The sequence below is a fragment of the Chiloscyllium punctatum genome, chromosome 12 (genome assembly GCF_047496795.1).
Source record: "Chiloscyllium punctatum isolate Juve2018m chromosome 12, sChiPun1.3, whole genome shotgun sequence".
Classification (NCBI taxonomy): domain Eukaryota; kingdom Metazoa; phylum Chordata; class Chondrichthyes; order Orectolobiformes; family Hemiscylliidae; genus Chiloscyllium; species Chiloscyllium punctatum.
This window is the reverse complement of record NC_092750.1, coordinates 74,598,120-74,625,103: the sequence shown is the minus strand read 5'-3', so window position 1 is coordinate 74,625,103 and position 26,984 is coordinate 74,598,120. Positions and strand designations below refer to the sequence as shown.

Below are 26,984 nucleotides of genomic sequence, written 5' to 3'. Positions count from 1 at the left end.
GAGGTGAGGGATGAGTTACATGGGGTGAGGTGAGGGGTGAGTTACATGGGGTGAGGTGAGGGATGATGTGAGGGGTGAGGTGAGGGATGAGGTGAGGGGTGAGGTGAGGGGTGAGTTACATGGGGTGAGGTGAGGGGTGAGGTGAGGGATGAGGTGAGGGGTGAGGTGAGGGGTGAGTTACATGGGGTGAGGTGAGGGGTGAGGTGAGGGGTGAGTTACATGGGGTGAGGTGAGGGGTGAGTTACATGGGGTGAGGTGAGGGATGATGTGAGGGGTGAGGTGAGGGATGAGGTGAGGGGTGAGGGGAGGGGTGAGTTACATGGGGTGAGGTGAGGGGTGAGGTGAGGGATGAGGTGAGGGGTGAGGTGAGGGATGAGGTGAGGGGTGAGTTACATGGGGTGAGGTGAGGGGTGAGTTACATGGGGTGAGGTGAGGGGTGATTTGAGGGGTGAGGTGAGGGATGAGGTGAGGGGTGAGTTACATGGGGTGAGGTGAGGGATGAGTTACATGGGGTGAGGTGAGGGGTGAGGTGAGGGGTGAGGTGAGGGGTGAGGTGATGGATGAGGTGAGGGATGAGGTGAGGGATGAGGTGAGGGATGAGGTGAGGGGTGAGGTGAGGGGTGAGGTGAGGGGTGAGGTGAGGGATGAGGTGAGGGGTGAGTTACATGGGGTGAGGTGAGGGGTGAGGTGAGGGATGAGTTACATGGGGTAAGGTGAGGGGTAAGGTGAGGGGTGAGGTGAGGGGTGAGTTACATGGGGTGAGGTGAGGGATGAGTTACATGGGGTGAGGTGAGGGGTGAGTTACATGGGGTGAGGTGAGGGATGATGTGAGGGGTGAGGTGAGGGATGAGGTGAGGGGTGAGGTGAGGGGTGAGTTACATGGGGTGAGGTGAGGGGTGAGGTGAGGGATGAGGTGAGGGGTGAGGTGAGGGGTGAGTTACATGGGGCGAGGTGAGGGGTGAGGTGAGGGGTGAGTTACATGGGGCGAGGTGAGGGATGAGGTGAGGGGTGAGTTACATGGGGTGAGGTGAGGGGTGAGGTGAGGGATGAGGTGAGGGATGAGGTGAGGGGTGAGTTACATGGGGCGAGGTGAGGGATGAGGTGAGGGGTGAGGTGAGGGATGAGGTGAGGGGTGAGGTGAGGGGTGAGGTGAGGGATGAGGTGAGGGGTGAGTTACATGGGGCGAGGTGAGGGATGAGGTGAGGGGTGAGGTGAGGGGTGAGGTGAGGGATGAGGTGAGGGGTGAGTTACATGGGGTGAGGTGAGGGGTGATGTGAGGGGTGAGGTGAGGGGTGAGGTGAGGGGTGAGGTGAGGGATGAGGTGAGGGGTGAGTTACATGGGGTGAGGTGAGGGATGAGGTGAGGGGTGAGGTGAGGGGTGAGTTACATGGGGCGAGGTGAGGGATGAGGTGAGGGGTGAGGTGAGGGGTGAGGTGAGGGATGAGGTGAGGGATGAGGTGAGGGATGAGGTGAGGGGTGAGTTACATGGGGTGAGGTGAGGGGTGAGGTGAGGGATGAGGTGAGGGGTGAGGTGAGTGGTGAGGTGAGGGATGAGGTGAGGGGTGAGTTACATGGGGTGAGGTGAGGGGTGAGGTGAGGGATGAGGTGAGGGGTGAGGTGAGGGGTGATGTGAGGGATGAGGTGAGGGGTGAGGTGAGGGATGAGGTGAGGGGTGAGGTGAGGGGTGAGGTGAGGGATGAGGTGAGGGGTGAGGTGATGGATGAGGTGAGGGATGAGGTGAGGGATGAGGTGAGGGGTGAGTTACATGGGGTGAGGTGAGGGGTGAGGTGAGGGATGAGTTACATGGGGTGAGGTGAGGGGTGAGGTGAGGGGTGAGTTACATGGGGTGAGGTGAGGGATGAGTTACATGGGGTGAGGTGAGGGGTGAGTTACATGGGGTGAGGTGAGGGATGATGTGAGGGGTGAGGTGAGGGATGAGGTGAGGGGTGAGGTGAGGGGTGAGTTACATGGGGTGAGGTGAGGGGTGAGGTGAGGGATGAGGTGAGGGGTGAGGTGAGGGGTGAGTTACATGGGGTGAGGTGAGGGGTGAGGTGAGGGGTGAGTTACATGGGGTGAGGTGAGGGGTGAGTTACATGGGGTGAGGTGAGGGATGATGTGAGGGGTGAGGTGAGGGATGAGGTGAGGGGTGAGGGGAGGGGTGAGTTACATGGGGTGAGGTGAGGGGTGAGGTGAGGGATGAGGTGAGGGGTGAGTTACATGGGGTGAGGTGAGGGGTGAGTTACATGGGGTGAGGTGAGGGGTGATTTGAGGGGTGAGGTGAGGGATGAGGTGAGGGGTGAGTTACATGGGGTGAGGTGAGGGGTGAGGTGAGGGATGAGTTACATGGGGTGAGGTGAGGGGTGAGGTGAGGGGTGAGGTGAGGGATGAGGTGAGGGATGAGGTGAGGGGTGAGGTGAGGGATGAGGTGAGGGATGAGGTGAGGGATGAGGTGAGGGGTGAGGTGAGGGGTGAGGTGAGGGGTGAGTTACATGGGGTGAGGTGAGGGGTGAGGTGAGGGATGAGGTGAGGGGTGAGGTGAGGGGTGATGTGAGGGATGAGGTGAGGGGTGAGGTGAGGGGTGAGGTGAGGGGTGAGGTGAGGGATGAGGTGAGGGGTGAGGTGATGGATGAGGTGAGGGATGAGGTGAGGGATGAGGTGAGGGGTGAGTTACATGGGGTGAGGTGAGGGGTGAGGTGAGGGATGAGTTACATGGGGTGAGGTGAGGGGGGAGGTGAGGGGTGAGTTACATGGGGTGAGGTGAGGGATGAGTTACATGGGGTGAGGTGAGGGGTGAGTTACATGGGGTGAGGTGAGGGATGATGTGAGGGGTGAGGTGAGGGATGAGGTGAGGGGTGAGGTGAGGGGTGACTTACATGGGGTGAGGTGAGGGGTGAGGTGAGGGATGAGGTGAGGGGTGAGGTGAGGGGTGAGTTACATGGGGTGAGGTGAGGGGTGAGGTGAGGGGTGAGTTACATGGGGTGAGGTGAGGGGTGAGTTACATGGGGTGAGGTGAGGGATGATGTGAGGGGTGAGGTGAGGGATGAGGTGAGGGGTGAGGGGAGGGGTGAGTTACATGGGGTGAGGTGAGGGGTGAGGTGAGGGATGAGGTGAGGGGTGAGGTGAGGGATGAGGTGAGGGGTGAGTTACATGGGGTGAGGTGAGGGGTGAGGTGAGGGATGAGTTACATGGGGTGAGGTGAGGGGTGAGGTGAGGGGTGAGGTGAGGTGTGAGGTGAGGGGTGAGTTACATGGGGTGAGGTGAGGGATGAGTTACATGGGGTGAGGTGAGGGGTGAGTTACATGGGCTGAGGTGAGGGATGATGTGAGGGGTGAGGTGAGGGATGAGGTGAGGGGTGAGGTGAGGGGTGAGTTACATGGGGTGAGGTGAGGGGTGAGGTGAGGGGTGAGTTACATGGGGTGAGGTGAGGGGTGAGGTGAGGGGTGAGTTACATGGGGTGAGGTGAGGGGTGAGTTACATGGGGTGAGGTGAGGGATGATGTGAGGGGTGAGGTGAGGGATGAGGTGAAGGGTGAGGGGTGGGGTGAGTTACATGGGGTGAGGTGAGGGGTGAGGTGAGGGATGAGGTGAGTGGTGAGGTGAGGGATGAGGTGAGGGGTGAGTCACATGGGGTGAGGTGAGGGGTGAGTTACATGGGGTGAGGTGAGGGGTGATTTGAGGGGTGAGGTGAGGGGTGAGGTAAGGGGTGAGGTGAGGGGTGAGGTGAGGGGTGAGGTGAGGGATGAGGTGAGGGATGAGGTGAGGGATGAGGTGAGGGGTGAGTTACATGGGGTGAGGTGAGGGGTGAGGTGAGGGATGAGTTACATGGGGTGAGGTGAGGGGTGAGGTGAGGGGTGAGGTGAGGGATGAGGTGAGGGATGAGGTGAGGGGTGAGGTGAGGGATGAGGTGAGGGATGAGGTGAGGGGTGAGGTGAGGGGTGAGGTGAGGGGTGAGTTACATGGGGTGAGGTGAGGGGTGAGGTGAGGGATGAGGTGAGGGGTGAGGTGAGGGGTGATGTGAGGGATGAGGTGAGGGGTGAGGTGAGGGGTGAGGTGAGGGGTGAGGTGAGGGATGAGGTGAGGGATGAGGTGAGGGGTGAGGTGATGGATGAGGTGAGGGATGAGGTGAGGGATGAGGTGAGGGGTGAGTTACATGGGGTGAGGTGAGGGGTGAGGTGAGGGATGAGTTACATGGGGTGAGGTGAGGGGGGAGGTGAGGGGTGAGTTACATGGGGTGAGGTGAGGGATGAGTTACATGGGGTGAGGTGAGGGGTGAGTTACATGGGGTGAGGTGAGGGATGATGTGAGGGGTGAGGTGAGGGATGAGGTGAGGGGTGAGGTGAGGGGTGACTTACATGGGGTGAGGTGAGGGGTGAGGTGAGGGATGAGGTGAGGGGTGAGTTACATGGGGTGAGGTGAGGGGTGAGGTGAGGGGTGAGTTACATGGGGTGAGGTGAGGGGTGAGTTACATGGGGTGAGGTGAGGGATGATGTGAGGGGTGAGGTGAGGGATGAGGTGAGGGGTGAGGGGAGGGGTGAGTTACATGGGGTGAGGTGAGGGGTGAGGTGAGGGATGAGGTGAGGGGTGAGGTGAGGGATGAGGTGAGGGGTGAGTTACATGGGGTGAGGTGAGGGGTGAGGTGAGGGATGAGTTACATGGGGTGAGGTGAGGGGTGAGGTGAGGGGTGAGGTGAGGTGTGAGGTGAGGGGTGAGTTACATGGGGTGAGGTGAGGGATGAGTTACATGGGGTGAGGTGAGGGGTGAGTTACATGGGCTGAGGTGAGGGATGATGTGAGGGGTGAGGTGAGGGATGAGGTGAGGGGTGAGGTGAGGGGTGAGTTACATGGGGTGAGGTGAGGGGTGAGGTGAGGGGTGAGTTACATGGGGTGAGGTGAGGGGTGAGGTGAGGGGTGAGTTACATGGGGTGAGGTGAGGGGTGAGTTACATGGGGTGAGGTGAGGGATGATGTGAGGGGTGAGGTGAGGGATGAGGTGAAGGGTGAGGGGTGGGGTGAGTTACATGGGGTGAGGTGAGGGGTGAGGTGAGGGATGAGGTGAGTGGTGAGGTGAGGGATGAGGTGAGGGGTGAGTCACATGGGGTGAGGTGAGGGGTGAGTTACATGGGGTGAGGTGAGGGGTGATTTGAGGGGTGAGGTGAGGGGTGAGGTAAGGGGTGAGGTGAGGGGTGAGGTGAGGGGTGAGGTGAGGGATGAGGTGAGGGATGAGGTGAGGGGTGAGGTGAGGGATGAGGTAAGGGGTGAGGTGAGGGATGAGGTGAGGGATGAGGTGAGGGATGAGGTGAGGGGTGAGGTGAGGGGTGAGGTGAGGGATGAGGTGAGGGATGAGGTGAGGGGTGAGGTGAGGGGTGAGGTGAGGGGTGAGTTACATGGGGTGAGGTGAGGGGTGAGTTACATGGGGTGAGGTGAGGGGTGAGGTGAGGGGTGAGGTGAGGGATGATGTGAGGGGTGAGGTGAGGGATGAGGTGAGGGGTGAGGTGAGGGGTGAGTTACATGGGGTGAGGTGAGGGGTGAGGTGAGGGATGAGGTGAGGGGTGAGGTGAGGGATGAGGTGAGGGGTGAGTTACATGGGGTGAGGTGAGGGGTGAGGTGAGGGGTGAGTTACATGGGGTGAGGTGAGGGGTGAGGTGAGGGGTGAGGTGAGGGATGAGGTGAGGGGTGAGTTACATGGGGTGAGGTGAGGGGTGATTTGAGGGGTGAGGTGAGGGGTGAGGTAAGGGGTGAGGTGAGGGGTGAGGTGAGGGATGAGGTGAGGGATGAGGTGAGGGGTGAGGTAAGGGGTGAGGTGAGGGATGAGGTGAGGGGTGAGGTGAGGGATGAGGTAAGGGGTGAGGTGAGGGGTGAGGTGAGGGGTGAGGTGAGGGGTGAGGTGAGGGATGAGGTGAGGGGTGAGGTGAGGGGTGAGGTGAGGGGTGAGTTACATGGGGTGAGGTGAGGGGTGAGTTACTTGGGGTGAGGTGAGGGATGAGGTGAGGGGTGAGTTACATGGGGTGAGGTGAGGGGTGAGGTGAGGGGTGAGGTGAGGGATGAGGTGAGGGGTGAGGTGAGGGGTGAGTTACATGGGGTGAGGTGAGGGGTGAGGTGAGGGGTGAGGTGAGGGGTGAGGTGAGGGGTGAGGTGAGGGGATGAGGTGAGGGATGAGGTGAGGGGTGAGGTGAGGGGTGAGTTACATGGGGTGAGGTGAGGGGTGAGTTACATGGGGTGGGGTGAGGGGTGAGGTGAGGGGTGAGGTGAGGGATGAGGTGAGGGGTGAGGTGAGGGGTGAGTTACATGGGGTGAGGTGAGGGGTGAGGTGAGGGGTGAGGTGAGGGGATGAGGTGAGGGGTGAGGTGAGGGGTGAGGTGAGGGGTGAGTTACATGGGGTGAGGTGAGGGGTGAGGTGAGGGGTGAGTTACATGGGGTGAGGTGAGGTGAGGGGTGAGGTGAGGGGTGAGGTGAGGGGTGAGTTACATGGGGTGAGGTGAGGGGTGAGGTGAGGGGTGAGGTGAGGGGTGAGTTACATGGGGTGAGGTGAGGGGTGAGTTACATGTGGTGAGGTGAGGGATGAGGTGAGGGGTGAGGTGAGGGATGAGGTGAGGGGTGAGGTGAAGGGTGAGGTGAGGGATGAGGTGAGGGGTGAGGTGAGGGGTGAGGTGAGGGGTGAGGTGAGGGATGAGTTACATGGGGTGAGGTGAGGGGTGAGTTACATGGGGTGAGGTGAGGGATGAGGTGAGGGGTGAGGTGAGGGATGAGGTGAGGGGGTGAGTTACATGGGGTGAGGTGTGGGGTGAGGTGAGGGGTGAGGTGAGGGGTGAGGTGAGGGATGAGGTGAGGGATGAGTTACATGGGGTGAGGTGAGGGGTGAGTTACATGGGGTGAGGTGAGGGATGAGGTGAGGGGTGAGGTGAGGGGTGAGGTGAGGGGTGAGTTACATGGGGTGAGGTGAGGGGTGAGGTGAGGGGTGAGGTGAGGGATGAGGTGAGGGGTGAGGTGAGGGGTGAGGTAAGGGGTGAGGTGAGGGGTGAGGTGAGGGGTGAGGTGAGGGGTGAGGTGAGGGGTGAGTTACATGGGGTGAGGTGAGGGGTGAGGTGAGGGGTGAGGTGAGGGGTGAGTTACATGGGGTGAGGTGAGGGGTGAGGTGAGGGGTGAGTTACATGGGGTGAGGTGAGGGGTGAGGTGAGGGATGAGGTGAGGGGTGAGGTGAGGGGTGAGGTAAGGGGTGAGGTGAGGGGTGAGGTGAGGGGTGAGGTGAGGGGTGAGTTACATGGGGTGAGGTGAGGGGTGAGGTGAGGGGTGAGGTGAGGGGTGAGGTGAGGGGTGAGTTACATGGGGTGAGGTGAGGGGTGAGGTGAGGGGTGAGGTGAGGGATGAGGTGAGGGGTGAGTTACATGGGGTGGGGTGAGGGGTGAGGTGAGGGGTGAGTTACATGGGGTGAGGTGTGGGGTGAGGTGAGGGGTGAGGTGAGGGGTGAGGTGAGGGATGAGGTGAGGGATGAGTTACATGGGGTGAGGTGAGGGGTGAGTTACATGGGGTGAGGTGAGGGGTGAGGTGAGGGATGAGGTGAGGGATGAGTTACATGGGGTGAGGTGAGGGATGAGTTACATGGGGTGAGGTGAGGGGTGAGGTGAGGGGTGAGGTGAGGGATGAGTTACATGGGGTGAGGTGAGGGGTGAGTTACATGGGGTGAGGTGAGGGGTGAGGTGAGGGATGAGGTGAGGGATGAGTTACATGGGGTGAGGTGAGGGATGAGTTACATGGGGTGAGGTGAGGGGTGAGGTGAGGGGTGAGGTGAGGGATGAGGTGAGGGATGAGTTACATGGGGTGAGGTGAGGGGTGAGTTACATGGGGTGAGGTGAGGGATGAGGTGAGGGGTGAGTTACATGGGGTGAGGTGAGGGGTGAGGTGAGGGATGAGGTGAGGGATGAGTTACATGGGGTGAGGTGAGGGGTGAGTTACATGGGGTGAGGTGAGGGGTGAGTTACATGGGGTGTGTTGAGTAGTGAGGTCTCCTTGTAGAGTATCAAGACAGTGTTGGCTCAGAGATGGCCCAATGGCATATACTTCCTGGACTTTGGTTAATTGTTGTTGAATGCATGTTTGCTGAGATCGAGAAGGAAGGTTTGGCAGACATCCTTTGCTGTGAGTCGTTGCATTTCTGCCGTATTTATCTGAAACTCTCAAATCCCTCTTTAATCTACTTTGCGTCTCTTTGTCTACCTTGGTTAAGACCAGGACATTGAATGTTTTTAAAGAAGGAGTTCGATCTAGTTCTTCGAACTAAAGGTATCAAAGAGTGTGGAAGAGAAGGCGGGAACAGGGGACTGTGTTGGGTGATTCCCAATGATCACACTGAATGGTGAAGTAGATGGAATGGTATCTGTGTCTCCACATTTAAAATGATGACTAAGACCGACCAGTTTGACTAAGCCGTTGGCGACACTTATTCCTGCTGTTGGGGAACAGTGTAGAAGTCAGTCTGATCAAGGTCCTGTCCAGTACCAAGGGGCATTTATTTGACTGTTTAGGTGTTACATAAATGCAAGTTGGGAAACTGGAGACTGACTGCTCAAGTGAAGAGAAAACGGCTCAGTTGGAAGCTGGGAGTGAGCGCACATCTGTGTTCATTCCAAATGATTGGCAGTGGCTGCAAGAGATGACTCCTCAATATTGCTGTTCAGATCACTGTGCTTGGACAGAGACTACAAGCAGTAAAATAGTGAGAAGTGCTGTACCCAATCTGTCAGTTGAGGAATTATTTACCTGGTCTATGGTATAAAAGCCACTCAGGTCCTGCTCTTGCTCTTCATTGCTGTACGAGAGATCGAAAAGATCAAGATTAAATTCGCCAAGTAATGGACAAACAAAAGAGGAATGGTTTGATGGTCCCACCCAATCAAACATTAAAAGCTCACTCCCTGTTCAGGATTAAATTACATTACAGTGTGGAAACAGGCCCTTCGGCCCAACAAGTCCACACCGACCCACCACCCACCCAATCCCCTACATCTACCCCTTACCTAACACTAGGGGCAATTTAGCATGGCCAATTCACCTGACCTGCACATCTTTGGAGTGTGGGAGGAAACCGGAGCACCCGGAGGAAACCCACGCAGACACGGGGAGAACGTGCAAACTCCACACAGTCAGTCACCTGAGGTGGGAAATGAACTCGGGTCCCTGGCGCTGTGAGGCAGCAGTGCTAACCACTGTGCCACCGTGCCGCCCTAAATCCTGACTCACCCCCACAGGCCTCATCCCGGATTATTAACAGTTGAGGATACAGCTCCCAGTGTGGTATACCCATAGCCAGATCACTGCACTGTCTATTTAACTGAGAGTCCAGGGCCTGCTCGGTCTGGAGCAAGAAGAAAACGGTTTCCTGAGTACTTGAGAACAGCCTCTTGTTGAAGAAGATTCAGTTTGTTACAATCAGTTCCAGGTTACATTGATATGTTGAATTGAGATTTTAATTTGGAGGGTGATGGGTGGTGTCAAGATTACACTATACTTGGATCCCTTCCCACAGACTATATGAGGAAGAACCTAATGGGATAGGTGTGAGATTTAAAATTTAAAATGCGTTAACTGCGAGTCAGCTTTTTTTGTTGCTGTTCTTGTTGACCCCAGGTGTTGCTGCCTGGTGAGACACAATGCTCTTGGACTGGAGGCTCACCCACTCCCCGAACTGCTCCCCCCACCTCCCCAGCTCCTCCTACTCTCCCCAGGACAGAGTGGGGAAGGGGGATATTGGACGGAGTGGGGTGAAGAGGTGGGTGGGGGAGAGGGATGAGGCAGATGGGGAGAGGGTGGGATACCAGATGTGGGGAACCCTGGAGTGAGAATGGAAGAGGGCCCAAAAACCGGAGGTTTGGGGGTGTGGAGTGAGGGGGGGGGGGGGACAAGGAGACCCCAGGTCATAGGCGTTGGGAATGGGGGTGTCAAGGAATGTCGTGTTCCCATCACTGCCCTCTCCCCACAAGCCACGATTTTCTGACTGGTCAAGCATCTATCTCCCATGGGGGAGTGGGGCAAGCAGTTCCAAGGTCTCTTGACCCTCTGAGAGGAGAAATTCCTCCTTAACTCAGTCTTACATTGGTTCCCCTTTATTCCGAGACTGTATGCTTGTGGTCCCAGTCTCTGCCACGAGGGGAAACATCCACCCAGAATCTACCCCTGTCAAACCCGAAAGATTCCCAGATACATTTCAGTGGGACGATGGTGCATTCCTTACCTGAGTCGAAGTACACATTCCGATAGCCCGGATCCTTCTGCAGCTGGATATTCTGCAGTGTAAAGATGGAGCTAGCTGCAAATACACAGAAGATCGTCAGTGGGAATACTCACAGCACGGCACCCCAACACTATCAGTACCTCACGGAAGCTGTCTGTCTGGAATGGGGTGGATCAGAAGGGCAGGAGTGATGGAACTCAGAGGGAATGAGAGGAATGCAGGGACACACAGAGGGCACCAAAGGATGAAGTGAGGGGTCTCAGAGGGGAATGGGGGTGATAGGGGGACGCAGGGGGAGGGGAGAATAGGGGGGACACAGAGGGGACCAAGAGGGGGAGTAAGGGTGACAGAGAGGAATGGGATTCTGGGAGTGAGAGGAGATACAGGAGAGTGAGAAGGGGAGTGATGGAAGCTCATGGGAACTGAGGGGTTAGGAGTGAGGGGAGACAGCATCGAGCGAGGGTTGAGTGAGGGGACTGCAGATAGCAGGGAGACAAAGCAGAGGAAACTAAGGGAGGGAATGAGTAAAGATTGACAGACGGATTGGAAAGAAGGGTAGACTGAGGGAGTAGGAGAGACCAGAAGGGAGTGAGGAGGAATGACAAGGACTGACAGAGGGGAGTAAATGGGAGACCAAGGTGATCCAGGAGAGACACATGGGAACGAGAAAGGAGGAGGTGGAGGGTACTAAGCAAACAGGAAACTTGGGTGTGAGTGAGGGGAGACATGTGGGAGTGAAGGGGGAGGATGGCGGGGGAGTGACAGGAGAGTGACGGAGGAGTGATGGGGGGATGACGGGGGAGGATGGGGGAGTGACAGGGGAGGATGGCGGGGGAGTGACAGGAGAGTGACGGAGGAGTGATGGGGGGGATGACGGGGGAGTGATGGGGGGAGTGACAGGAGAGTGACGGAGGAGTGATGGGGGGGATGACGGGGGAGTGATGGGGGAGTGACAGGGGAGTGACAGGAGAGTGACGGAGGAGTGATGGGGGATGACGGGGGAGTGATGGGGGGAGTGACAGGGGAGGGTGGCGGGGGAGTGACAGGAGAGTGATGGAGGAGTGATGGGGAGTGACAGGAGAGTTATGGGGGAGTTATGGGGGAGTGATGGGGGAGTGACAGGGGAGGATGGCGGGGGAGTGACGGGGGAGTGACGGAGGAGTGACAGGAGAGTGACGGGGGAGTGACAGGAGAGTGACAGAGGAGTGACGGGGGAGTGACGGGGGAGTGATGGGGGAGTGACAGGGGAGTGACGGAGGAGTGACAGGAGAGTGACAGGAGAGTGACAGGAGAGTGACGGGAGAGTGACAGGAGAGTGACGGGGGAGTGACGGGGAGTGACGGGGGAGTGACGGGGAGTGAGGGGGGAGTGACGGGGAGTGAGGGGGGAGTGACAGGGGAGTGACGATGGAGTGACGGGGGAATGACGGGGAGTGATGGGGGAGTGATGGGGGAGTGACGGGGGAGTGACGGGGAGTGAGGGGGGAGTGACAGGGGAGTTATGGGGTGAGAATGGAGTGAGGAGGTGTGTGAGCTTCAATTATCCACGATGGAAAATGAGCACCAGATGGTCATGTCTAAAGACATCAGATCCCCATCTCCGGAATGACATTTTGTCCAGTCACATGGTACTGGAGAAGACCAATCAGCCCACACCTCCCTCCTTACCCTCACTCCTCTCCCTCCGATCCCCTTCCCTCACCCTCCACTCTGATACTTACTCCTTTACCCTCACCCCCCCACTCTGAAACCCCCTGACTCTCACCCCTCTCTCTCACTCCGAATATCCCTCCCTCACCCTCACCCAAATAGCCCCCAACCCTTAGTCAGCCCACCCTCACCGGCAGTCTCTCCTCCCTCACTCTCACCCTCAACTCCATCCTCAGGCCCTCCGACCTCATACTCAGCCTGTATCCTGAGTCACCTCAGCCTCAGCTACCCCTCCCTCAACCTTGCCCTCACTCTCTCTCCCTCGCTCCACACGCTTAGTCCCCATTCCCTCAACTCCATCCCAAAAGTGGTCAGGGGGTGTGAGTACGGTGAGAGTGAAGCTGGGAGATCGAGGTATTGTGTCCACACATTGGAGAAGGAGCAGCAAAGGTGACAGAGGGAACTGAACTGAATTGAATAGAATTTATTGTCAGGTGTCCCGAGGCACAGTGAGGACTGCTTCCCCAAGGTGTCGACACAATACCTCGACGGTGTCGACACAATACCTCGACTTCCCAGCTTCACTGTTACCGTGCTCACACCCCCCTGATCACTACCGTGACTGTCACCGTGCTCACACCCCCCGATCACTACCGTGACTGTCACCGTGCTCACACCCCCCGATCACTACCGTGACGGTCACCGTGCTCACACCCCCCGATCACTACCGTGACTGTCACCGTGCTCACACCCCCCGATCACGACCGTGACGGTCACCGTGCTCACACCCCCCGATCACTACCGTGACTGTCACCGTGCTCACACTCCCCGATCACTACCGTGACTGTTACCGTGCTCACACCCCCCGATCACTACTGTGACGGTCACCGCGCTCACACCCCCCTGATCATTAACGTGACTGTCACCGTGCTCACACTCCCCGATCACTACCGTGACTGTCACCGTGCTCACACTCCCCGATCACTACCGTGACTGTCACCGTGCTCACACCCCCCCGATCACAACCGTGACTGTCACCGTGCTCACACTCCCCGATCACTACCGTGACTGTCACCGTGCTCACACCCCCCTGATCACTACCATGACTGTCACCGTGCTCACCCCCCTGATCACTACCGTGACTGTCACCGTGCTCACACCCCCCTGATCACTACCGTGACTGTCACCGTGCTCACACCCCCCCGATCACTACTGTGACGGTCACCGCGCTCACACCCCCCTGATCATTAACGTGACTGTCACCGTGCTCACAACCCCCGATCACTACTGTGACGGTCACCGCGCTCACACCCCCCCGATCACTACCGTGACTGTCACCGTGCTCACCCCCCGATCACTACCGTGACTGTCACCGTGCTCACACTCCCCGATCACTACCGTGACTGTCACCGTGCTCACACTCCCCGATCACTACCGTGACTGTCACCGTGCTCACACCCCCCCGATCACAACCGTGACTGTCACCGTGCTCACACTCCCCGATCACTACCGTGACTGTCACCGTGCTCACACCCCCCTGATCACTACCATGACTGTCACCGTGCTCACCCCCCTGATCACTACCGTGACTGTCACCGTGCTCACACCCCCCTGATCACTACCGTGACTGTCACCGTGCTCACACCCCGATCACTACCGTGACTGTCACCGTGCTCACACCCCGATCGCTACCGTGACTGTCACCGTGCTCACACTCCCCGATCACTACCGTGACTGTCACCGTGCTCACACCCCCCGATCACTACCGTGACTGTCACCGTGCTCACTCTCCCCGATCACTACCGTGACTGTCACCGTGCTCACACTCCCCCCGATCACAACCGTGACTGTCACCGTCCTCACACCCCCCTGATCACTACCATGACTGTCACCGTGCTCACCCCCCTGATCACAACCGTGACTGTCACCGTGCTCACACTCCCTGATCACTACCGTGACTGTCACCGTGCTCACACTCCCCGATCACTACCGTGACTGTCACCGTGCTCACACCCCCCGATCACTACCGTGACTGTCACCGTGCGCACCCCCCGATCACTACCGTGACTGTCACCGTGCTCACACCCCCCCGATCACTACCGTGACTGTCACCGTGCTCACACTCCCCGATCACTACCGTGACTGTCACCGTGCTCACACTCCCTGATCACTACCGTGACTGTCACCGTGCTCACCCCCCGATCACTACCGTGACTGTCACCGTGCTCACACTCCCGATCACTACCGTGACTGTCACCGTGCTCACACTCCCCGATCACTACCGTGACTGTCACCGTGCTCACACTCCCAGATCACTACCGTGACTGTCACCGTGCTCACACCCCCCTGATCACTACCGTGACTGTCACCGTGCTCACCCCCCGATCACAACCGTGACTGTCACCGTGCTCACACCCCCCGATCACTACCGTGACTGTCACCGTGCTCACACTCCCCGATCACTACCGTGACTGTCACCGTGCTCACACTCCCCCCGATCACTACCGTGACTGTCACCGTGCTCACCCCCCGATCACTACCGTGACTGTCACCGTGCTCACCCCCCGATCACTACCGTGACTGTCACCGTGCTCACCCCCCTGATCACTACCGTGATTGTCACCGTGCTCACTCTCCCCGATCACTACCGTGACTGTCACCGTGCTCACACTCCCCGATCACTACCGTGACTGTCACCATGCTCACTCTCCCCGATCACTACCGTGACTGTCACCGTGCTCACACCCCCCCGATCACTACCGTGACTGTCACCGTGCTCACACTCCCCGATCACTACCGTGACTGTCACCGTGCTCACACCCCCCGATCACTACCGTGACTGTCACCGTGCTCACACTCCCCGATCAATACCGTGACTGTCACCGTGCTCACACTCCCCAATCACTACCGTGACTGTCACCGTGCTCACACTCCCCAATCACTACCGTGACTGTCACCGTGCTCACAGTCCCCGATCACTACCGTGACTGTCACCGTGCTCACAACCCCCGATCACTACCGTGACTGTCACCGTGCTCACAACCCCCGATCACTACCGTGACTGTCACCGTGCTCACCCCCCGATCACTACCGTGACTGTCACCGTGCTCACAACCCCCGATCACTACCGTGACTGTCACCGTGCTCACCCCCCGATCACTACCGTGACTGTCACCGTGCTCACACTCCCCGATCACTACCGTGACGGTCACCGTGCTCACACCCCCCCGATCACTACCGTGACTGTCACCGTGCTCACACCCCCGATCACTACCGTGACTGTCACCGTGCTCACACCCCCCGATCACTACCGTGACTGTCACCGTGCTCACACCCCCCGATCACTACCGTGACTGTCACCGTGCTCACCCCCCGATCACAACCGTGACTGTCACCGTGCTCACCCCCCTGATCACTACCGTGATTGTCACCGTGCTCACTCTCCCGATCACTACCGTGACTGTCACCGTGCTCACACTCCCCGATCACTACCGTGACTGTCACCATGCTCACTCTCCCCGATCACTACCGTGACTGTCACCGTGCTCACACCCCCCCGATCACTACCGTGACTGTCACCGTGCTCACACTCCCCGATCACTACCGTGACTGTCACCGTGCTCACACCCCCCGATCACTACCGTGACTGTCACCGTGCTCACACTCCCCGATCAATACCGTGACTGTCACCGTGCTCACACTCCCCAATCACTACCGTGACTGTCACCGTGCTCACACTCCCCAATCACTACCGTGACTGTCACCGTGCTCACAGTCCCCGATCACTACCGTGACTGTCACCGTGCTCACAACCCCCGATCACTACCGTGACTGTCACCGTGCTCACCCCCCGATCACTACCGTGACTGTCACCGTGCTCACAACCCCCGATCACTACCGTGACTGTCACCGTGCTCACCCCCCGATCACTACCGTGACTGTCACCGTGCTCACACTCCCCGATCACTACCGTGACGGTCACCGTGCTCACACCCCCCCGATCACTACCGTGACTGTCACCGTGCTCACACCCCCGATCACTACCGTGACTGTCACCGTGCTCACACCCCCCGATCACTACCGTGACTGTCACCGTGCTCACACCCCCCGATCACTACCGTGACTGTCACCGTGCTCACCCCCCGATCACAACCGTGACTGTCACTGTGCTCACACTCCCCGATCACTACCGTGACTGTCACCGTGCTCACACACACCCCCCGATCACTACCGTGACTGTCACCATGCTCACACTCCCCGATCACTACCGTGACTGTCACCGTGCTCACACTCCCCGATCACTACCGTGACCGTCACCGTGCTCACCCCCCGATCACTACCGTGACTGTCACCGTGCTCACACTCCCCCGATCACAACCGTGACTGTCACCGTGCTCACACTCCCCGATCACTACCGTGACTGTCACCGTGCTCACACCCCCCGATCACTACTGTGACTGTCACCGAGCTCACACCCTCCCGATCACTACCGTGACTGTCACCGTGCTCACACTCCCCGATCACTACCGTGACTGTCACCGTGCTCACACCCCGATCACTACCGTGACTGTCACCGTGCTCATACTCCCCGATCACTACCGTGACTGTCACCGTGCTCACACTCCCCGATCACTACCGTGACTGTCACCGTGCTCACACTCCCCCCGATCACTACCGTGACTGTCACCGTGCTCACACTCCCCCGATCACTACCGTGACTGTCACCGTGCTCACACTCCCCGATCACTACCGTGACTGTCACCGTGCTCACCCCCCGATCACAACCGTGACTGTCACCGTGCTCACACCCCCCCGATCACTACCGTGACTGTCACTGTGCTCACACCCCCCGATCACTACCGTGACTGTCACCGTGCTCACACTCCCCGATCACTACCGTGACTGTCACCGTGCTCACACCCCCCCGATCACTACCGTGACTGTCACTGTGCTCACACCCCCCGATCACTACCGTGACGGTCACCGTGCTCACACTCCCCGATCACTACCGTGACTGTCACCGTGCTCACACTCCCGATCACTACCGTGACTGTCACCGTGCTCACACACCCCCGATCACTACCGTGACTGTCACCGTGCTCACACACCCCCCGATCACTACCGTGACTGTCACCGTGCTCACACTCCCCCCGATCACTACCGTGACTGTCACCGTGCTCACACTCCCCCCGATCACTACCGTGACTGTCACCGTGCTCACACTCCCCGATCACTACCGTGACTGTCACCGTGCTCACACTCCCCGATCACTACCGTGACTGTCACCGTGCTCACCCCCGATCACAACCGTGACTGTCACCGTGCTCACACACCCCCCGATCACTACCGTGACTGTCACCGTGCTCACACTCCCCGATCACAACCGTGACTGTCACCGTGCTCACACCCCCCGATCACTACCGTGACTGTCACCGTGCTCACACCCCCCGATCACTACCGTGACTGTCACCGTGCTCACACCCCCCGATCACAACCGTGACTGTCACCGTGCTCACACTCCCCGATCACTACCGTGACTGTCACCGTGCTCACACCCCCCGATCACTACCGTGACTGTCACCGTGCTCACACCCCCCGATCACTACCGTGACTGTCACCGTGCTCACACCCCCCGATCACAACTGTGACTGTCACCGTGCTCACACTCCCCGATCACTACCGTGACTGTCACCGTGCTCACCCCCCCGATCACTACCGTGACTGTCACCGTGCTCACCCCCCCGATCACTACCGTGACTGTCACCGTGCTCACACCCCCCGATCACTACCGTGACTGTCACCGTGCTCACACCCCCCGATCACTACCGTGACTGTCACCGTGCTCACACTCCCCGATCACTACCGTGACTGTCACCGTGCTCACACTCCCCGATCACTACCGTGACTGTCACCGTGCTCACACTCCCCGATCACTACCGTGACTGTCACCGCGTTCACACCCCCCGATCATTAACGTGACTGTCACCGTGCTCACACTCCCCGATCACTACCGTGACTGTCACCGTGCTCACCCCCCGATCACTACCGTGACGGTCACCGTGCTCACACCCCCCCGATCACTACCGTGACTGTCACCGTGCTCACACCCCCCCGATCACTACCGTGACTGTCACCGCGCTCACACCCCCCTGATCATTAACGTGACTGTCACCGTGCTCACACTCCCCGATCACTACCGTGACTGTCACCGTGCTCACACCCCCCCGATTACTACCGTGACTGTCACCGTGCTCACCCCCCGATCACAACCGTGACTGTCACCGTGCTCACACTCCCCGATCACAACCGTGACTGTCACCGTGCTCACACCCCCCTGATCACTACTGTGACTGTCACCGTGCTCACACTCCCCCCGATCACTACCGTGACTGTCACCGTGCTCACACCCCCCCGATCACTACCGTGACTGTCACCGTGCTCACACTCCCCCCGATCACTACCGTGACTGTCACCGTGCTCACACTCCCCGATCACTACCGTGACTGTCACCGTGCTCACACCCCCCTGATCACTACTGTGACTGTCACCGTGCTCACACCCCCCTGATCACTACCGTGACTGTCACCGTGCTCACACTCCCCCGATCACTACCGTGACTGTCACCGTGCTCACACTCCCCGATCACTACCGTGACTGTCACCGTGCTCACCCCCCGATCACTACCGTGACTGTCACCGTGCTCACACTCCCCCCGATCACTACCGTGACTGTCACGGTGCTCACTCCCCCCCGATCACTACCGTGACTGTCACCGTGCTCACACTCCCCGATCACTACCGTGACTGTCACCGTGCTCACTCCCCCCCGATCACTACCGTGACTGTCACCGTGCTCACACTCCCCGATCACTACCGTGACTGTCACCGTGCTCACACTCCCCCCCGATCACTACCGTGACTGTCACCGTGCTCACTCCCCCCCGATCAATACCGTGACTGTCACCGTGCTCACCCCCGATCACAACCGTGACTGTCACCGTGCTCACACTCCCCGATCACTACCGTGACTGTCACCGTGCTCACACTCCCCGATCACTACCGTGACTGTCACCGTGCTCACCCCCCGATCACTACCGTGACTGTCACCGTGCTCACCCCCGATCACAACCGTGACTGTCACCGTGCTCACACTCCCCGATCACTACCGTGACTGTCACCGTGCTCACACCCCCCCGATCACTACCGTGACTGTCACCGTGCTCACACTCCCCCGATCACTACCGTGACTGTCACCGTGCTCACAACCCCCGATCACAACCGTGACTGTCACCGTGCTCACCCCCCGGTCACTACCGTGACTGTCACCGTGCTCACCCCCGATCACTACCGTGACTGTCACCGTGCTCACACTCCCCGATCACTACCGTGACTGTCACCGTGCTCACACCCCCCGATCACTACTGTGACTGTCACCGTGCTCACCCCCGATCACTACCGTGACTGTCACTGTGCTCACACCCCCCGATCACTACCGTGACTGTCACCATGCTCACACCCCCCCGATCACTACCGTGACTGTCACCGTGCTCACACTCCCCGATCACTACCGTGACTGTCACCGTGCTCACACCCCCCCGATCACTACCGTGACTGTCACCGTGCTCACACTCCCCGATCACTACCGTGACTGTCACCGTGCTCACACCCCCCGATCACTACCGTGACTGTCACCGTGCTCACACTCCCCGATCACTACCGTGACTGTCACCGTGCTCACACCCCCCGATCACTACCGTGACTGTCACCGTGCTCACACTCCCCGATCACTACCGTGACTGTCACCGTGCTCACACCCCCCGATCACTACCGTGACTGTCACCGTGCTCACCCCCCGATCACTACCGTGACTGTCACCGTGCTCACACCCCCCTGATCACTACCGTGACTGTCACCGTGCTCACAACCCCCCCGATCACTACCGTGACTGTCACCGTGCTCACACACCCCCCGATCACTACCGTGACTGTCACCGTGCTCACAACCCCCGATCACTACCGTGACTGTCACCGTGCTCACACCCCCCGATCACTACCGTGACTGTCACCGTGCTCACACTCCCCGATCACTACCGTGACTGTCACCGTGCTCACACTCCCCGATCACTACCGTGACTGCCACCGTGCTCACACCCCCCCGATCACTACCGTGACTGTCACCGTGCTCACACCCCCCAATCACTACCGTGACTGTCACCGTGCTCACACCCCCCGATCACTACCGTGACTGTCACCGTGCTCACACTCCCCCGATCACTACCGTGACTGTCACCGTGCTCACCCCCCGATCACTACCGTGACTGTCACCGTGCTCACCCCCCGATCACTACCGTGACTGTCACCGTGCTCACACTCCCCGATCACTACCGTGACGGTCACCGTGCTCACACCCCCCGATCACTACCGTGACTGTCACCGTGCTCACACTCCCCGATCACAACCGTGACGGTCACCGTGCTCACACTCCCCGATCACTACCGTGACTGTCACCGTGCTCACACTCCCCGATCACTACCGTGACGGTCACCGTGCTCACACCCCCCCGATCACTACCGTGACTGTCACCGTGCTCACCCCCCGATCACTACCGTGACTGTCACCGTGCTCACCCCCCGATCACTACCGTGACTGTCACCGTGCTCACACTCCCCGATCACTACCGTGACGGTCACCGTGCTCACACCCCCCCGATCACTACCGTGACGGTCACCGTGCTCACACTCCCCGATCACTACCGTGACTGTCACCGTGCTCACACCCCCCCGATCACTACCGTGACTGTCACCGTGCTCACCCCCCGATCACTACCGTGACTGTCACCGTGCTCACACTCCCCGATCACTACCGTGACTGTCACCGTGCTCACCCCCTGATCACTACCGTGACTGTCACCGTGCTCACCCCCCGATCACAACCGTGACTGTCACCGTGCTCACACTCCCCGATCACTACCGTGACGGTCACCGTGCTCACACCCCCCGATCTCTCCTGTTGAAATTCTCCTTCTCATATTACCGAATGAAGTCCGTGTTTGTGGGTCTGAAGTGCCCAGAGGAGGTAACACAGTTGTACTCACTGTCATCCAGCTCCAAGATTGCCGGCCCGAAACTTTGGAAGTAGTGATGCCGTACAGCTTGCTGTGCTGCGATCCTGCGTTTGCCTTCGAACTGTGGGGAAGAGGGCCTCTGTTTAACCCCCACTGCCCAGGAGCTGCCTCCCTTGTAAAGACTAGGCCTGTCTCTGACTTCACTGCCATGGGCCCTGGGAGTGCTGAGTGCCCAAGGACGCACAGCACTCAGTGCCACAAGCATGCTCAGTGAATGCCAGGGTGACAGACCGTGTGAAGATTGACACTGGTGGTACTAATTTGGAGCTTTCCTGGCAGTCCCCGCTCCCAAAGATATTCATGTACAGGTGAGACAGCTTGTCCCCCCACCCCCCACACCCACATGATTTGAGAAGATTATGGAGTGCTTACAGATTCCTTCCTGGGTAGATTCTCCTGACCATGACTCTACACACGTGATACATGTTCTTTGCGGTTCCTTCACATTGTGACAGAGTGGTGCGGCAGGAAGTGAGGTCAGCGCTTCCGCCACTCCGAACCTTCACGCCAGCTGGCTTCCCCGTGGAGCACTGCGCAAACTGGCGCAAAGGCCACACAGAGCAGGGTGGAGGGGCACGCTGGCCGATGGGCCCGCGCCAGGAGCCAGTGCTCACCCAGAGTGGGCAAGGGGAAATTCTTGTACTGGAAACTCAGCGAGGTCCAAGCTGAGGTCAGGGTCTCGGTTCCTGATTGGTGAGAGCGCGGTCTGACGTGACAGTACTCTATCACACAATGTCTTAGTCACCTCACACCTCAGGGAGAAAGAGACACGCCCAGGGGTGAGGTAGTACTGGGGGAGGCAGGGGAGGAGCAGTTAGAAATGGTCTTCGAAATGAGGGAGAGAGTTAACAAAGAGGAGGAGGAGGAGGAGGAGGTCAGAGGGCACCAGACCTCTCCCCTTAGCGATAATATCATGTTCAAGGGAGTCTGTTGGCTGCTCCTTCGGTCTTCCCTTATCGGAAGAGATGATTCCCAGCCAGGTCATCTTTTCCACAAGGGGAGAACTGTTCGGAAGCTGATTGCCATCTTCCCAATCCTTCCATGTGCATTTCCCCATGGTCCCTGTATCCCTGTTCAAACGTCCGTCAGCTCGCTCGCTATCTCCCAGGAGTGTGCTAAGCCAATGTTTGCTCGAAAATGGAATGTTTGGCTTTGGAGTTATATTGCCTCCCCTGAACTCTAGCCCTTAGACCTTGGCTCGACTGACCTTCGTTGGGACTTGTACACAGTGCGCTGCCTTCTTGAACCACTGCCATTACTGACCCAGCGGCACTAAAACATTACCAACTCAGAACGGCGAGTGGCTTGAAAGGCAATATGCAGGGGGTGATGTTCCCATGTAGCTGCTGCCCTTGTCCTTCAAGATAGACGTGGTCGTGGGTTTGGAAGGTGCTGTCCGAGCAGCCTGGGGAAGTGTGCTCCTCCTTCTTACACTCTGTAACAGTCACATCTTACACTTTGTTGCAATCTTCCTCAAGACTGATCGAATCCCCCAAATGACAACCCTCTGAAGGGGTAATTAGGGACAGGCAATAAATGTTGGTCTAGCCACTGCACACCGCGTCCCCTCAGGAATTTTTTTTATATAAAAAGCTGCAGCTTTGACATTGATCTGGGTCTGGCTCAGTGCCGATATGATGATATACGATCCCATGTGGTCTCGATCAGTTTGTGTTGTGGTACATTTAGAACAAACGTCTGACCAGTACGGTTACCTGAAATAGTTTGGAAAGTAAGTCAATGCCGTCAGTGTCCAACCTGGGTGGAAATCAGAGAGAGAATGACTTTGTAGAAACCGATTACAAATGGCACCCCACCCTCCCAAGACGCAGCGGGGAACCCGGGTTCAGGAAACTTGGGGAAACCTCAGTAAGGGGCACGACTCCCAATCCCTGATTGGGACAAAAGGACTTGTTTCAGTGGGAATGCCTTCAAGTCATCAGCAAGTCATGGCAAGTGACACAGCGGTTGCCTCTGGCGTTTGTGACACCAACAAACACAAAGGGGAACAGACAGGGGAAGCCGCTATGTTGGCACTAAACATCCCTTTGCCTCACCTCCTTAGTCCTCCCCATCCCCCCAAGCCCCTCTCTCACGTCCCACCCCAACCGACTGCATCCAAGGAATGAAATAGTGCAAGGAAAGGACACTGTGGAAATAGTCAGGTAGGCTCGATGATGGGGTGAATGGCCTACCCAAGCTCCTATGTTCTGAACTGGAGGCAGAAGAGGTCTCTGTGAACACTTGCGGAGCGGTAACACCCTGTGCTATCGTACTTCCGCAGTTAAGGACCCAGTAAACATGTCATCCTGATTCTGAGCTGTGGAGTAAGACGACTGAGAGTGTGTGAGGGCACTCTGACATTCCTGAGCACACTGTGGCTGCTCAAGGACAGTCAGCATCTGGCTTTGGTTACACCCCTGTTAGTCCTCCCGCTGATGGGATCGAACAGTAACCTCTGGCTGTCGCTGCCCGTGGCTGAAGGAACACCGAGGGTGATGATCTTGCTGCACACTTTGACAGGGCCTCACGCAGCCCACGGTTGAGTTGAGAATGAAACAATGTCCTTCACAAATCCACGTCCTGCCTGACACCAGAACAAACAGTGTCTGCCAGCACTCTCTGATATACGGAACCCTCCCACGGACTCATCCTCAAGCCAGGCCCACCAGCACCTCCACACCTTGACTTTGTGCTGTTTCCCCCTGCACCTAAATTAATGTGACCCTTTTATTTTAGTAAAGGTCAGTGGGAACTCAATGCTGCGAACAGCAGGAGTCAAGAGCTCTATTCCTGATTCTCCTGCTCCTCGGATGCCGCCTGACCTGCTGTGCTTTTCCAGCACCACTCTCATCGAGACTCTGGTTTCCAGCATCTGCAGTCCTTGTTTATACCTGACAGGAGTCCAGGACCTGCAACTAGCAAACTGGTGACCCCCGCATCCTCAAGATAACAAAAGACAGACTGCGATCTTTGCAGCGTGCCCAGTAGCTAATCTCGAAAATCATCCCTGCAGCCGATTCAAAAGAACAGTGAATTTCAATTCAATATGTGAGCAGACCTCACCTGTAGTCTAGTGTGTAGTTTTGGCTTCCTTATCTGAGGAAGCAATGGTGGGAATGTAACAAAGGTTTCCCAGGCTGATTCCTGGGATGACAGGACTGATGAATAAAGAGAGGCTGGAACAGTCAGGACGATATTCAATGGGGTTGAGAAGACTGAGAGGGGAATCTTGCAGGAACCTGAAACTTCCGACACAGGATTAGACAGGATAAAGACATGGAGAATGTACCTAATGATTTAATTTTAATTTGGTTTGGTTTATTTATTGTCAAGTGTATCTTGTTGTAAGTGGTACGTGTATGGAATGAGCTGCCAAAGGATGGGTTGGAGGCTGGTACAATTGCAACATTTAAGAGGCATTTGGATGGGTATATGAATAGGAAGGGTTTGGAGGGATATGGGCTGGGTGCTGGCAGGTGGGACTAGATTGGGTTGGGATATCTGGTCGGGTTTGACTCTGTGACTCTATTGTATAATGGTCCACACAGATATAAGGAATAGACAGCCATTTTAGTGTTCTGGGTGATAAGCCCCTCCTTATGTTCAGAGCAGTACACGTGAGCAATCTGTGATGCCATGCAGGCTTCAGATACATCAACGGGCTGATGGAAGGACACAGGGTAGTTTTTGTGATGTAGAATTAGAATCCCTACAGTGGGGAAACAGGCCCTTCGGCCCAACAAGTCCACACCGACCCTCCCAAGAGTAACCCACTCATACCCTACATTTACCCCTGATTAATACACCTAACCTACACATCCTTGAACACTACGGGCAATTTAGCGTGGCCAATTCACCTGACCTGCACATCTTTGGACTGTGGGAGGAAACCAGAGCAGCCAGAGGAAACCCACGCAGACACAGGGAGAACGTGCAAACTCCACACAGAGAGTCACCCGAGGTTGGAATCGAACCTGGGTCCCTGGTGCTGTGAGGCAGCAGTGCTAACCACTCAGCCTTTGCAGTGCAGTGTCCTTAACCTGACCCTCAAAACTCATTCCAAAAAGCAAACAAACCACAAGCGAGTGTGGAGTAGGTACCGTATCTGACCTGGGGGCATGGTTGATAAGAGGTTCTGCCTTGTATCTCGGGAAATGATAAGCGCTGAACTGTTCGTGAGTCGAGATTCCTGACCATGTCTCCTCAGTTGGAGTTCCTGCGAATCAAAGCAAATGGCACAGAGTTATCCCCCATTGGCTGAGGGAATGTGGCAACGTGGAGAGAAGCAGGACCAGGATCTTCTCACCCAGAATCCTGAATATCAAATGTAACTGGTCCTCGACCGTGGATCCTGAGAAACATGGACGGCCTGTTCCCATCTCATAAAATATGCAGCCGACGCCCCTACAGAGAAACACAACGACACAACTCAGGAAACGGCGCTGTTTAAAACTGACCGAAGCAGAGATAACAATTCTCCATTATTCACGGCAGGGATATTTCAGCCTATCGAGAGTCTGGTGCTGGAAAAGCACAGCAGCTCAGGCAGCAGCCGAGGAGAGGGCGAATCGACCTTTCGGGCATAAGGGCTGATGAGGCGCTTCTGCCAGAGACCTCGACTCTCCTGCTCCTCGGATGCTGCTTGAGCTGCTGTGCTTTTCCAGCACTCGGGCTCTGATCTCCAGCATCTGCAGTCTTTGCTTTTCCCTATTTCGGCCTATCGACGAACCGCTGTCTCCAGAAAACATCGATGAGCCACGCTATCAATCTAACTGACCAATCTCACCATTATTGTCAGGGCAACACTCTAGAATGTTCAGTGAGCGTCCTTTCGTCATGGGATCGCAACTAATGTTCAACACGATCTCCTTCAGGTTCACAAACATGAACTGGCCAATCAGTAAACAGCCAAAGGGACGTGCCGATGGATCCAATTTGTCAGTCGTTATGACATTCTGCCAAAACCTGGCATCACACTGGCACCAGAGTACATATACAGGTGTGCAATCCTTTATCCGAAATGCTCGGGACCAGCTGGCTTTCGGAATTCAGAATGTTTCGGATTTCAGAATAAGTGACAGTTTGATGGTGAATGTTTTTTTTTTACCGGAGGGGCAGACTCCCTGAGTAAAATGGACCTTGAGACAGAACTGAGGCCTGCCAGTGCTGGGCTACGCCCCCAACACATCGCATCTGAGTGACAAGCATCGAGCGGGTGTCGACTTGTTTGCACACCTTGTTAATGAGGAAAAAAAAAACGTCTCAAAAAGACCTTCGGACTTTGGAGCCAATCAGATTTCGGATAAAGGGTTGTCTACCTGTACTATATTAGTCGCAGTGATTCCAGCATCTCCCCAAGATCTCCCCCCCCCATTGGTGGCGTGCTCAGGAAGCAAAGGTCCCAGATTGGACTCAGTTGGTTAAAACTACTCATGGAGTCAGAGGGTCAGTGTGAGAGCAGGAATAATGAACGGTGCTGGTGATTGGTTAGTTTTCAGGTTGGGGGGGAGTTGTAGACAGCGAAGGCCAGATTCACATTAGTTCAGTGATTTGGACAAGAATTCAGAATCACCATCTCACCGTGAACAGCAAACCCTGGAGAACGGCTGACAGTGAGGAGGAGACAAAGCAGGCTACAGAACAGGAACGACCGAACTAGAGGCGGGGAGAGAGATATGAAGAGGGGAGGGGAATGGGGGGGGGGAAGGGGGGGAGGGAAAGGACTGAGGGGGAGGAGGGAGAGAGGAGGGGGCAGGAGGGCGTGAGGGTCAAGAAGGGGATGGGGACAGGAGGGGGAAAGGGGGACATGAGTTCAGTGGGAGGAGGGAGAGGGTGAGGAGAATGAGGGAGAAGAGGAGGGAAGGAGGGGATGGAGGGGATGGAGGTAGGTTCGAGGGAACTGGAAGGGTTGTGGGGACAGGAAACGCAGGAGGAGGGGATAACAGGCATGGTCAGGGTAAGTCTGTGAGGGGACATGACAGGAGGAGG

At 57.2% G+C, this 26,984-nt stretch overlaps 1 pseudogene; it reads right to left on the bottom strand.

The window, feature by feature from the left end:
* Positions 1-26,984, bottom strand: part of LOC140483943 (cyclin-dependent kinase 17-like) — a 151,185-nt pseudogene that overhangs the window by 5,932 nt on the left and 118,269 nt on the right.